Raw genomic sequence first — 11,554 nt, 5'->3', positions numbered from 1 at the left:
CCAAAAACTCACCGAGCCGAGTCCAGCCCAATCCGACCACGAACAAGTCTATTCTGGAGTGAATGTTCACTCCAAATATATTCTCAGATTTTGATATTTTGAGAGTTTATAAAAATAAATGATAAAAATGATATTTGCAGATTTTATTATTAATAAAAAAATTAGTAAAATTATTAAAGTTAAAAGAGAATTTTTGTCTAATTCATTTTTTTTATATTAATTTATTTAGAAAATAAAATAGCATATAAAAAGAAAAATTTAAAATAAATATTTATTGTCTGTTCTGTTCTGGATGGGCAAAAAAAAAAAAAAAAAAAAGTGGAAATGGCAAAGTGAAGTGGTTTGGGTTGCATACATAAATAACAAAAGGAAATAAAATAATATTTCCAAAAAAAAACCTCATACTTGAGAACTATATATACCATTTTGTTATAAAAAAACATGGTTATCAAAACCGGACTGGTTAAAGAACCGAAAGACGTAAAGGGTGAAGGGTTTAAGGTTTAACCAGGGTTAAACGGGGTTGAATCGAGGTTCAAATAATCCTAAAAAATAATAATTTTAATTTTATTTACACCTTCAAACATAATAAAAATGTTAATTTAAATTTTATATCCTAATATATAACTTAATTATCATGACGAATTATAACTTGCATATTCTAAATGTAACAAAAACATAATTTGATTGCTTATAAATTTTATATTGTGATACATAATAGGTAATTAAATAGTAATATAATTTGATTTCAGTACATATATTATTAATATTTTTTTACTACATATCCATCGAGCATGATTTAATTTAATGGTTTATATTTTGTGAACAAACAAAAATCAATTACCAACAAAGACTTATTGATATCAAACCATTAACAAATATTTCAGTATTACGTTAATACTAATTTGAAAATTATTATTTTTTAAATAAAATTCAAAGTTAATTTTTTCTTAATTGGATTAGTTAAATTTTTTATTTATTTTTTAAAAAGTTACAGTACAAATATTGAACCGTTTGGACCGTAAAAACCGTGACCGGGTTTCCGGATCGCTGGTTCAACCGGCCGAGTCACCGGGTTTTTAGCGGTTTTCTAAGATGTAATAAAATGGCCACTTCCGGACCGGAATACCTACCGGGTCCGGTTCAACCCGGTTGAACCGGCCGGGCCGGTCCGGGTTTGATAACCTTGAAAAAAAGTACAATCTCAAAAGCAAAATGGATATATAAGGTACATTAACTCTATGAACTACAACAAGTCAGTGGAATGGCGTTCGCTAGACATTGACTGAAAATACTGGTCCTGACAATTTAAAGATCCTAGGTAAAACAAACAGTAAGAGTTATTTTAATATAAAATTTACTAATTGATTTTTATTCATATCATTGCATAAATTAATTTTTAATTTTCAAATTTAATCAATTTAAGGTAATAAAATGAATTTTTTTTTTATTTTTAAATTTAATCAAATTAAAAATAGTTATTCTAAAATGAGGTAATGAAATGAAACTTGTCTTCTTACTCTTGACTACCCATAACATTTATATATTAAAAAAATATCAAAAAAATTACAAAAGTGAGAATCAAACTCATATCCTCTCTTTTTTTGACAACCAAAGAAGCATATATTAAGAATCAAGAAGAAGCAAATTACAAATAAAATCAGGGGTACAGAAAACCACTCACCCCGATGTAAAGGTAAAATACTACTTCTAGCTAGCAAATGAGCAACAGAATTTGAGGACCGACAGACAAATCGAATAGAGCAATTAACAAGCTCGTTCAATGAAAATTGATAATCATTGGCTAAGGCGTTAAAAGGAGATGAAACCTCTAACGGGCGGGCCATAGACTGTACCACGATCAAAGAATCTGATTCAATGATTACATCCTTCCATCCACGATCTTTGATCCAACTGAGAGCTTCACCGACCGATAGTGCTTCAATGAACGATGCATCTTGATAATTCTGCAAGATACCATTTTTAGCCGCAACAAACCGGCCCAACTCGTCCCGAGCGATACACCCAAACCCAGCTACATTATCGTCTGCAAATGAAGCACCATCCACATTCAGTTTTAGAAAACCTGTTGGAGGACACTGCCACACTGTCGGGCTTGTCACAGCCGGACTACTAGAAGGAGAAACCGACTTCTGCGCTCTCTTCCAGGCCAGCAGAAAGGAACTGCCCGAATGGTACAGGATCGAGGCTTGTGAATCCTTCCGATTCCACACAATGTCGTTTCTATAACACCAAATAATCCACCATAAAACCGCTACAAGCTCAACAAGCTCCACTGGTTTAGAGAAGATCCAACCCCAATAGTAAAAAATGTTAAGAAATTGGGTTCCCACATCCCCAATAGGCGAAAGAGTCCAAATAGCTCGAGCCATAGAAAATTTGAGAAAAATATGATAAGAATCTTCCACCGCCCCATGACAGAGCTCACATAAATCTGAGATTGGAACCATCCGAGCTTTTAGCGCAACTTTAGAGGAGAAACAGTTAGCAAGAACCTGTTGAAACACCTTTCCACAAGATTTTGATTTGACAAAATCATCCATGATTAAGAGGCAATTAAATTTAAATGCTTTGATTTAATTGTACTAATCTGTTTGTTCAATATTGAGTGCAAAAATATATATAAAGTTAAACAGGACAAAAGTCAGCATAAGCCAAGCTGAGTTGAATGGAACTAAGCATAAAAGAATAGAAGCTGAGTGGAGTAGAACTTAGCGTTAGAAGCTTCCTTCAAAGTTGCCAGAACGAAGCTGACTAAATTAGAAGACTCCTTCAGAATTATACAAACAGAACGAAGTTGACTAAGAAGGAACTCAGCACAGAAGTTGAATATTCGAAGATAACGAATGAAGCTGAGTGACAGTCAGGACAGCATGAAGGATCCGTTCACTAAAGGACAAAGTCTGCCAATCTTCTGCACTAATAATTGAAGCCTCGAAAATACACAGAAGACTAATTCCAAGAAACATGGGTCTATGGATTATTGGTAAAAGACAACTGGCATAAAAAGACAAGTCTGATGCAAGAAGACAAAATCTGACGCCTGAAGAAAACAGAGGAAGGGAATGGAGGAACAGTCTGAAGCTGACCAGAAGATGTTCCCTAAAAGAGCCGTTTTGGACACAACGGCTAAACCAATTCAAAATGATCCAGGATGAGATTTCCATCTATAAAAGGACAATCAAGAATCTTGGATCATTTGCCGAAGTATCAAAAGAAAAATACAAGAGAGAAAATCTTGAAAGCACTCAAATACAAAAAGATCTTACACCAACTTTTCTATTCTCTGTGTAAATGCTAGATTGATTGTTTTGTAATCATCTAAGGTGTTCTTTGGTTGAAAAAGAACAAGTGTGTGATCAATAGAAATATTGAGAGTGTTGAGCTGAGTACTTGGTTGTAAGTATTCAGTGGTAGAAAAATCTAAGTGCTGGGCTGTAGTACTTAGTAGGAGCTGAGTAGACGAATAGAGGACGTACTCTTGCATACTCACTGCCTTGTAAAGGGTTTGTGCTCTACCTTGAAAGAGCTTAGTATTGGATTGAAAATCCCAGGAGGAACTGGGGACTGGACGTAGGCAGAAAGGCCGAACCAGGATAAGTCGTGCTGAGTAACTTCTAAACTCTTTCTCTCAATATATATATATATGTGTGCATGTGTTGCTTGTTGTATTTACTCAGCTTATAAATTGTTAAAACTGAAACTGAGTAAATCTGAGTGCTAAGTTGGAAGTTGACCTTTCAAGTGTCAATTCCCAACTTTCAAGTCAAGCAGTCTTAGTCAGCATAGAACTAAAACTGTCTGACTAATCAATCGGCCATGCTGACCAACACGCTGAGTTATCAAACTTTTAAAATAACATTAAGTCAGCATAATTAAAAGCGAAAAAGTTACATTAGTTCCTAACCCCCCCTTGGAACTAATTACTAGGGACCAACAAGTGGTATCAGAGCCTAAGCTCACTACTCAAAGATCTAACAATCTTGAGCTGATCCCGAAAAATGGGTGAGAATAGCACTCGTTTCCTCCCAGGAAACCAAACAACACAGATACTCCCTGAGGGATTATCAATCACTAGACCTCCCCTATTCTTTGGGTCAAATTATACATTCTGGAAGAATAGGATGAAGAACTTTATACAAGCCACAAACATGAGTGCATGGCTTGCAATTGTTCAAGGTCCACATGTGCCATACAAAACTATTAACAATGAGAAAATTGTTAAAAGTGAAGCTGAGTGGACAGAGGATGACCTCAGAAAATTACAAAATAATGCTTCGGCTATCAATATGCTTCACTGTGCTCTAGATGCTGCAGAATACAATAAGATTTCAGGTTGTGAGTCAGCACAGGAGATCTGGAAAAAGCTGGAAGTAACTTAGGAAGGCACCAGCAAGGTCAAGGAATCCAAAGTGAACCAACACATGCGACTGTATGAGCTGTTCGAGATGACTGACAATGAGGACATCTCAGCAATGAATGCCAGGTTCACCAACATAATAAATGAGCTTAAAAGACTCGGTAAGAATTTCACTAAAGAAGAACAAGTGAAGAAGATCTTACGAAGTCTTCCCAAAAGCTGGCAAGCCAAGAAGACAGCTGTAGAGGAAGCTCAGGACCTGACCATATACAAATATGATGAGCTGATCGGTTCCTTGCTGACCCATGAAATCTCTATGAAAAACTTTGAAGCTAAAGAAAAATCTGAGGACAAGAAACAGAAATCACTAGTGATGAAAGCTGACTCCACAGAAGCTGAGTCAACTGATGATGAGGAAATAGCCATGTTTACTAGAAAAATGAAAAAGCTGTTCAGAAGAAATGAAAGAAATAGTAAGCGGCCATACAAGAGAGGAGACAGATATAAAGCTGAGTCCAGTGACACCAGATACAAAAAGGACAGCTCCAAGCCCGTCACATGTTATGAGTGCCATCAAACTGGGCATATTAAGTCAAGCTGTCCTAATATGAAGAAAGATAAGAATGGAAGCAAAAAGGCAATGGTGGCCACGTGGAGTGACAGTGATGAGCCGACATCATCTGAAGCTGAGCAAAATGAAACAGCCAACATATGTTTCATGGCAGATGATGGAGCTGACCAATCTAAATATGAGCAAGCTGACCTCTCTGGAGATTCTGAGTAGGAGGAAAACAACAATGAGGTAACATCCTTACTTTTGCTTAGAAACGAAATGGTAAATGCCCTGAGTGACTTATATACACTAACTAAGAAGTGTAACAAAAAGATTAAGGCACTCAGCAGGCGTTGCGATGAGATTGAGGAGGTCAAACTGAGTGACCTCCGATATCTCCTCCAGGACAACTCAGATTTACATACCAACATGCAAATCTTACATAAGTTTGTCACGGAGGTTCAAACTGAGTCAAAGAAACTTAGAAAGGATGTCACAACTTTACAGAACCAAATAAAAGGTTCAACTAAGAATAAACCCCATGCTGAGTACTCAGGTACTGGTCAGCATAAACAGTTTACTCAATGTAGCTGTTGTGGGAAGAAAGGACACACAAAAGCTGTGTGCTGGCATAACAAACAGACTGTCCAATGTGACTTCTGTGGTAAGAAAGGTCATACTACCAAGGTATGCTGGCATGCTCAGTACAACAATGCTGACCACACTCAACATCACCCTCAAAGGGTAACTATGTGTGGCTTTTGTGGTAAAAGTGGCCATACTACAAAAGTATGTCGTCACAAGTTAAAATATGAGTTTGCACCTGTTTACACTAACAAGAAAGGACCCAAAAAGAATTGGGTACCTAAAAACGAATAGTTTAAAATGCAGGTCAGCTTGACATGCGTGGAGAAATCAAAACTCTGGTATATAGACAGCGCATACTCAAGACACATGACAGGTGATGAAACTCAGTTCATCACACTAGAGCTTAAACGAGGAGGTAGTGTAAGCTTTGGAGACAACAAGAAGGGCAAGATAGTTGGCTCAGGAACTATCGGAGGTAACCCTAAAATTGAGTCAGTCTTCTTAGTTAAAGGTCTCAAATATAATCTTCTAAGCGTAGCTCAGCTTTGCAAGAGTGGAAGGAAGGTTATATTTGATGATGCTAAGTGTCAAATACTCGAGGGAAAAACAAATGATTTGATTTTAACAGCCCCTCGTGTAGAAAATGTTTACATGTTGAGTTTGGAAAAAGAATTTTCAAAAAGTATATGCTTGGTGTCAAAAGAGGACAACTCCTGGCTATGGCATAGGAGACTTGGGCATGTCAGCATGGACCTCCTTGCCAAACTAGCTAGAAAGCAATTAGTTGAGGGATTACCCAAACTAAAGTACGAAAAAGATCAACTTTGTAATGCTTGTCAGCAAAGTAAACAAACCAAAAAGTCTTTTCATAGCAAAAAGGTTGTCTCAACTAAAAGACCATTGGAATTACTACATTTGGATCTTTTCGGACCTATCCAGCCACTCAGCATGGGAGGTAAGAAATTTTCCTTAGTTATTGTGGATGATTTCTCTAGGTATACTTGGGTCATCTTGCTGAGTAGCAAAGATGAAACATTTGAGATGTTTACTACATTAGTCAAAAAGCTTGAAAATGACAAAGACCTAAGAGTAGCTCACATTAGAAGTGATAATGGTGGAGAATTCAAAAACCAATTGTTTGATGAATTCTGTGAAACTAATGGTATTGACCATAATTTCTCTGCCCCAAGAACTCCTCAACAGAATGGAGTTGTTGAAAGGAAGAATAGGACAATAGTAGAAATTGCTAGGACAATGCTGAGTGAAAATAGGCTTCCAAAGTATTTTTGGGGAGAAGCTGTCAATCAGCATGTTACATATTGAATAGGGCCTTGGTAAGACCCATATTAAAGAAAACTCCTTATGAACTTTGGAAAGGAAGAAAGCCCAATATTGGATACTTTCGTGCCTTTGGGTGTAAATGTTTTATACTCAACACTAAGGATAATCTGGCAAAGTTTGATGCCAAAGCTGACGAAGCGATCTTTTTGGGATACTCAACAAACAGTAAAGCATATAGAATTTATAATAAAAGGACCCAGGTTGTAAAAGAGTCAGTCCATGTAGATTTCGATGAAACTAACCCTGCAGGAAGAACAACTCAACACACAGAGGAAGAACCCAACTCAGCTTCTGCTGACCAGAATGGACATGCTGAGTCACCAGCACAAGAACTGACCAAAGGTAAAATCGAAACTGAAATTACCTTTGCTGACCAATCTGTCCCTGCAGAGATTGTAGAAACACCTGTTCCAAACAACTCAACATTACCCAAGGAGATAAAAATTCCAAGAGGACATTCAGAAAAATCCATCCTGGATGATGCCAACAATAAAGTAATGACTAGAGACCAGCTTAGAAAATTCCTCAGCAACGTTGCTTTCATATCAGTTCATGAACCAAAGAACTTTGCTGATGCTGAGCATGATGAGTATTGGATCAATGTCATGCAAGAGGAGCTTGACCAATTCACGAGAAATGAGGTATGGGATTTAATACCTAAACCTAGGAATCAAAAATCCATAGGAACTAAGTGGGTTTTTAGAAACAAACTAGATGAACATGGAAATGTAATTAGGAACAAAGCTCGACTTGTAGCCCAAGGCTATAGTCAGCAAGAGGGCATTGATTATGGTGAAACCTTTGCACCAGTTGCTAGGTTAGAAGCTATACGTATATTGTGTGCATATGCTAGTTTCATGAACTTTAAATTGTATCAAATGGATGTTAAAAGTGCATTTCTTAATGGTTTTATAAACGAAGAGGTATATGTTAATCAACCTCCCGGTTTTGAAGATCCAAAATTTCCAAACCACGTTTATAAACTCAAGAAGGCCTTATATGGCCTGAAGCAAGCTCCAAGAGCTTGGTATGAAAGGTTGACCAACTTCCTGCTGACCAGGAATTATGTCAGAGGAAAAGCTGACACAACCTTGTTCATTAAGAAAAAGGGTAAACATACCCTACTTGCACAAATCTATGTAGATGACATAATATTTGGTGCTACTGACGAATCTTTGTGTCAAGAGTTTAGCAAACAGATGCAGACTGAGTTCGAAATGTCTATGATGGGAGAACTCAGCTTCTTCCTTGGACTTCAAATTAAGCAAGGTAAGAACGACATCTTCATTAGTCAGTCCAAGTACACCAATGAGATGTTAAAGAAATTTGATATGGAAGACTGTAAGCCCATATCAACCCCTATGGGTACTGATACTGTCCTATGCAGAAATGAGAAAAGTAAGTCAATAGATAGTAAACTCTATCGAGGTATGATAGGCTCCTTACTTTATCTCACTGCTAGTAGACCTGATATACAGTACTCAGTATGCTATTGTGCAAGATATCAAGCTGACCCAAGGGAATCTCACTTAATTGCTGTAAAAAGAATTTTTAGATATTTGCAGAGCTCAGTTGATGTAGGTTTGTGGTATCCAGCCTCAAATGACTTCACACTCATAGGATACACTGATGCTGACTATGGACGGGATAAGCTAGAGCGTAAGAGTACTTCAGGAGGATGCCATTTCCTTGGAAGCTGTCTAGTATCCTGGTTCAGTAAGAAGCAGTCATCAGTTGCTCTATCTACAACTGAAGCTGAGTACGTTGCTGCTGGAAGCTGTGTAGCTCAAGTCCTATGGATAAAGCAACAGCTTGAGGATTGTGGAGTAAGAACTGAGACAATAGAGATCAAATGTGACAACAAAAGTGCCATTGATCTATCCAAGAATCCTATTCAACACAGCAGGATGAAGCATGTCAGTATAAGGCATCACTTCATCAGAGATCACGTACTAAAGGGTGAGATCAAGCTGACCTATGTGCCAACAAATGAACAGCTTGCAGATATCTTCACCAAGCCCTTGGCCCGTGAACAATTTAACATACTAAGGGAAGCTATCGGTGTGTCTAATCCTCTTCAATAATTCTAAGTATTTGAATAAATGTTGAATGATTATCATGCTAGTAACTACTGCACATTGAGCTTAATAGTCTATGCTGAGTAGATACAAATGCTGAGTAAATATTCTGTGCTGAGTAGATAGACATATTGAGTAATCACCTTATGCTGAGTGAATGTACATGTTGTGTGATGAACGTATGTTGAGTTACTAAGAGATAGGAAATCCATCTACGTAGAATTAAATACTCAGTATCATAAACGACTCATATTCTGGCAAACTGAGTAAATGCCCACTCGCACCAATAAACAATGACACGTGTAACAAATCATACCTAGAAAAACGCAAGTAATAATGAATACCCATGCGCCGAACCTGTCATAAATGGAAGAATCTTTGTCGATTAAAGTCCCAAGATGAAAACGGCTAGTTCATTAATGACTCAAAACTCTATAAGTAGTGGAAGAATCCCCACTCATTACCCTTTACGCTTACGATCTTCTGTAATCGAATCCTTCTCTCTCCCTAAACCTCAAAACCTTCATCTGCAACAATGGCTTCCGGCAAAAATGAAATTCCTAACGTCACCACTCAGCCTGGCCAAACCTCTGGCAAACCCACTCAAGCTGACCCTGCTGGTTCTTCAAAGCAAATAGAAAGGAATATGATCAAGGTTCATAAAAAGGTCAACAACTTGGAGGTTCTGAAGTGCAGATGGTTTTCTCCAGGATTCGTCACTTCTGAGAAGCCATTCTGCGACTGGATCGAGAAGAACAAATGGACCGGTCTCTTCTCACTCGCCGGAAAAACATACCCTAGACTGGTAAGAGAGTTCTATTCCAACATATTTGTTGATGAAGAAGATGCTGACTATTTGGAGACTACAGTCAAAGGTCAGAAAATCACCATAACCCCTGCCTATCTGGCTACTCTTCTAGATTTACCAGACGAAGGAATAGAATTTAGGACAACAAAAGAGAAGGTACCAAAGGAGAAGCTTGACAAGATCAAGGGGTTCTGCAAACCCAAAGATCATAAAGGTGAAATACCCAACACCTGTATGGGGCAAGAACAGAAGATGGCTCACTACATGCTGACCAACTTCATCTTCCCCAAACTCAACCCAGCCTCATCTGCCTCCAATTTTGAACAGTGCTTCATATGGCACATGTTGACCTACACTCCACTTAACATGCCCGTCTTTCTGGTTGGGGCTCTTCAACGCAGTGGAAAGAAGCTCAGGATGGGTTCTCTGATAACTAAGATCATTGAGGACAAACAGATTGAGACCATAAATGAAACTGACACTTTGGGAAGTGAGATCACAGCAGCTTTGCTGGTTGGACTGTTGTACAATCAACTGTTGAAAGGATATGAAGAAGTTGTAGATGCTGCGAAAAATGATGAAGCTGAGCTAGAAATTGAGCCTGAAAATGAGCCTCAGAAAGAAGTAGAGGCTCCTGCTGAGTCACCTAAGGAAAAGAAGACGAAGAAGAGAAAGGCCATTGAAACATGCTCCAAAGACATCCATGCTGTCCCAAAGAAAGTGAGACTAGTGTCTCAAGAAAAAGTTAAAGCTGACAAGGCTAAGGAGAAAGCTGAGTCGGCAGAGAAGAGAAAGAGGCCAGAAGAGCCTGAGGATGAAGAAGAGGGAACTCCGGAATCCCCTTTGATGAAAAGGAAGAAGGTTAATACCTTAAAGACAGTTGAAGCTGGTCCCCTAGATTGGGTTGTATCCTCCAAAGGTCATGGAACTGACCTAGAAAAGGAAACTGAGAAAGAAATTGAGCAAAGAGCTGAGAAAGCAAGTGTTGAAAAAGAAAGGGAAGCTGAGAAAGAAACTCATGTTGAGGAAAACGTCCATACTGAGCAGGAAGAACATGCTGATGTTGAGCAACCTCAGGGTGATGTTGAGCAAAGAGTTGAGGAAAAAGAAAATGTTGCTGTTGAGGATCATGTTGAGCAACATGAGCATCCAACTATGGTAGAAGAGACAGTTGATACTGATGAGGAGAACATTGATGCTGACCCCTCTCCTCCCAAGGAACAAAGGTTCAAGCGGCTTAAGAAGAAAGCCCATAAAACTCAAGTTATTGATCTCCTTGCAGACTCTCCTCCTCAAGATATTGATGCTGAAATGTCCAAAATTCAGTTCAAATATTTCTCTCATGATGCTGAGCTTGAGTCTCCTACAACGGATCTTGTGCAAAACCAAGCCTCTGTTACTCATATTGAGGAACAAGCCAAGACTCCGGAGAATCCAAAAACTGCTCAAGATGGAACAATTCCTGCTTCAACTTCATCCACTCAGGATGAGTAGGTCAACATGACTAACCAAACTCCACCTCCAACTCATCATGTTGACAACTCAGCTCCTGAAGATAATCTGCATCAAAGTCCAGTCACCAATCAGGGTAATCAATCTGGCAAACAGCCAACTCCTCCACCCTCAAACTCAATTCCAGCCTTTGAGACAAATGCGGCTCAATTCACCTACTTGAATGCCACTGAGTCAGGCCGACGCATCATTGCCTCTGCTCAGTCCTTGCTTCAAGAATTGAACCCTCCTTAAGCTGATGCTGCTAGATCTTCTCATACTGAGCCCTCTCAACTGCCTGGAATCACTCAGCT

Source organism: Euphorbia lathyris, chromosome 7 (genome assembly GCF_963576675.1).
Source record: "Euphorbia lathyris chromosome 7, ddEupLath1.1, whole genome shotgun sequence".
In the NCBI taxonomy this organism is placed as follows: domain Eukaryota; kingdom Viridiplantae; phylum Streptophyta; class Magnoliopsida; order Malpighiales; family Euphorbiaceae; genus Euphorbia; species Euphorbia lathyris.
The sequence above is the reverse complement of the archived record's forward strand: the minus strand, read 5'-3'. Positions refer to the sequence as shown.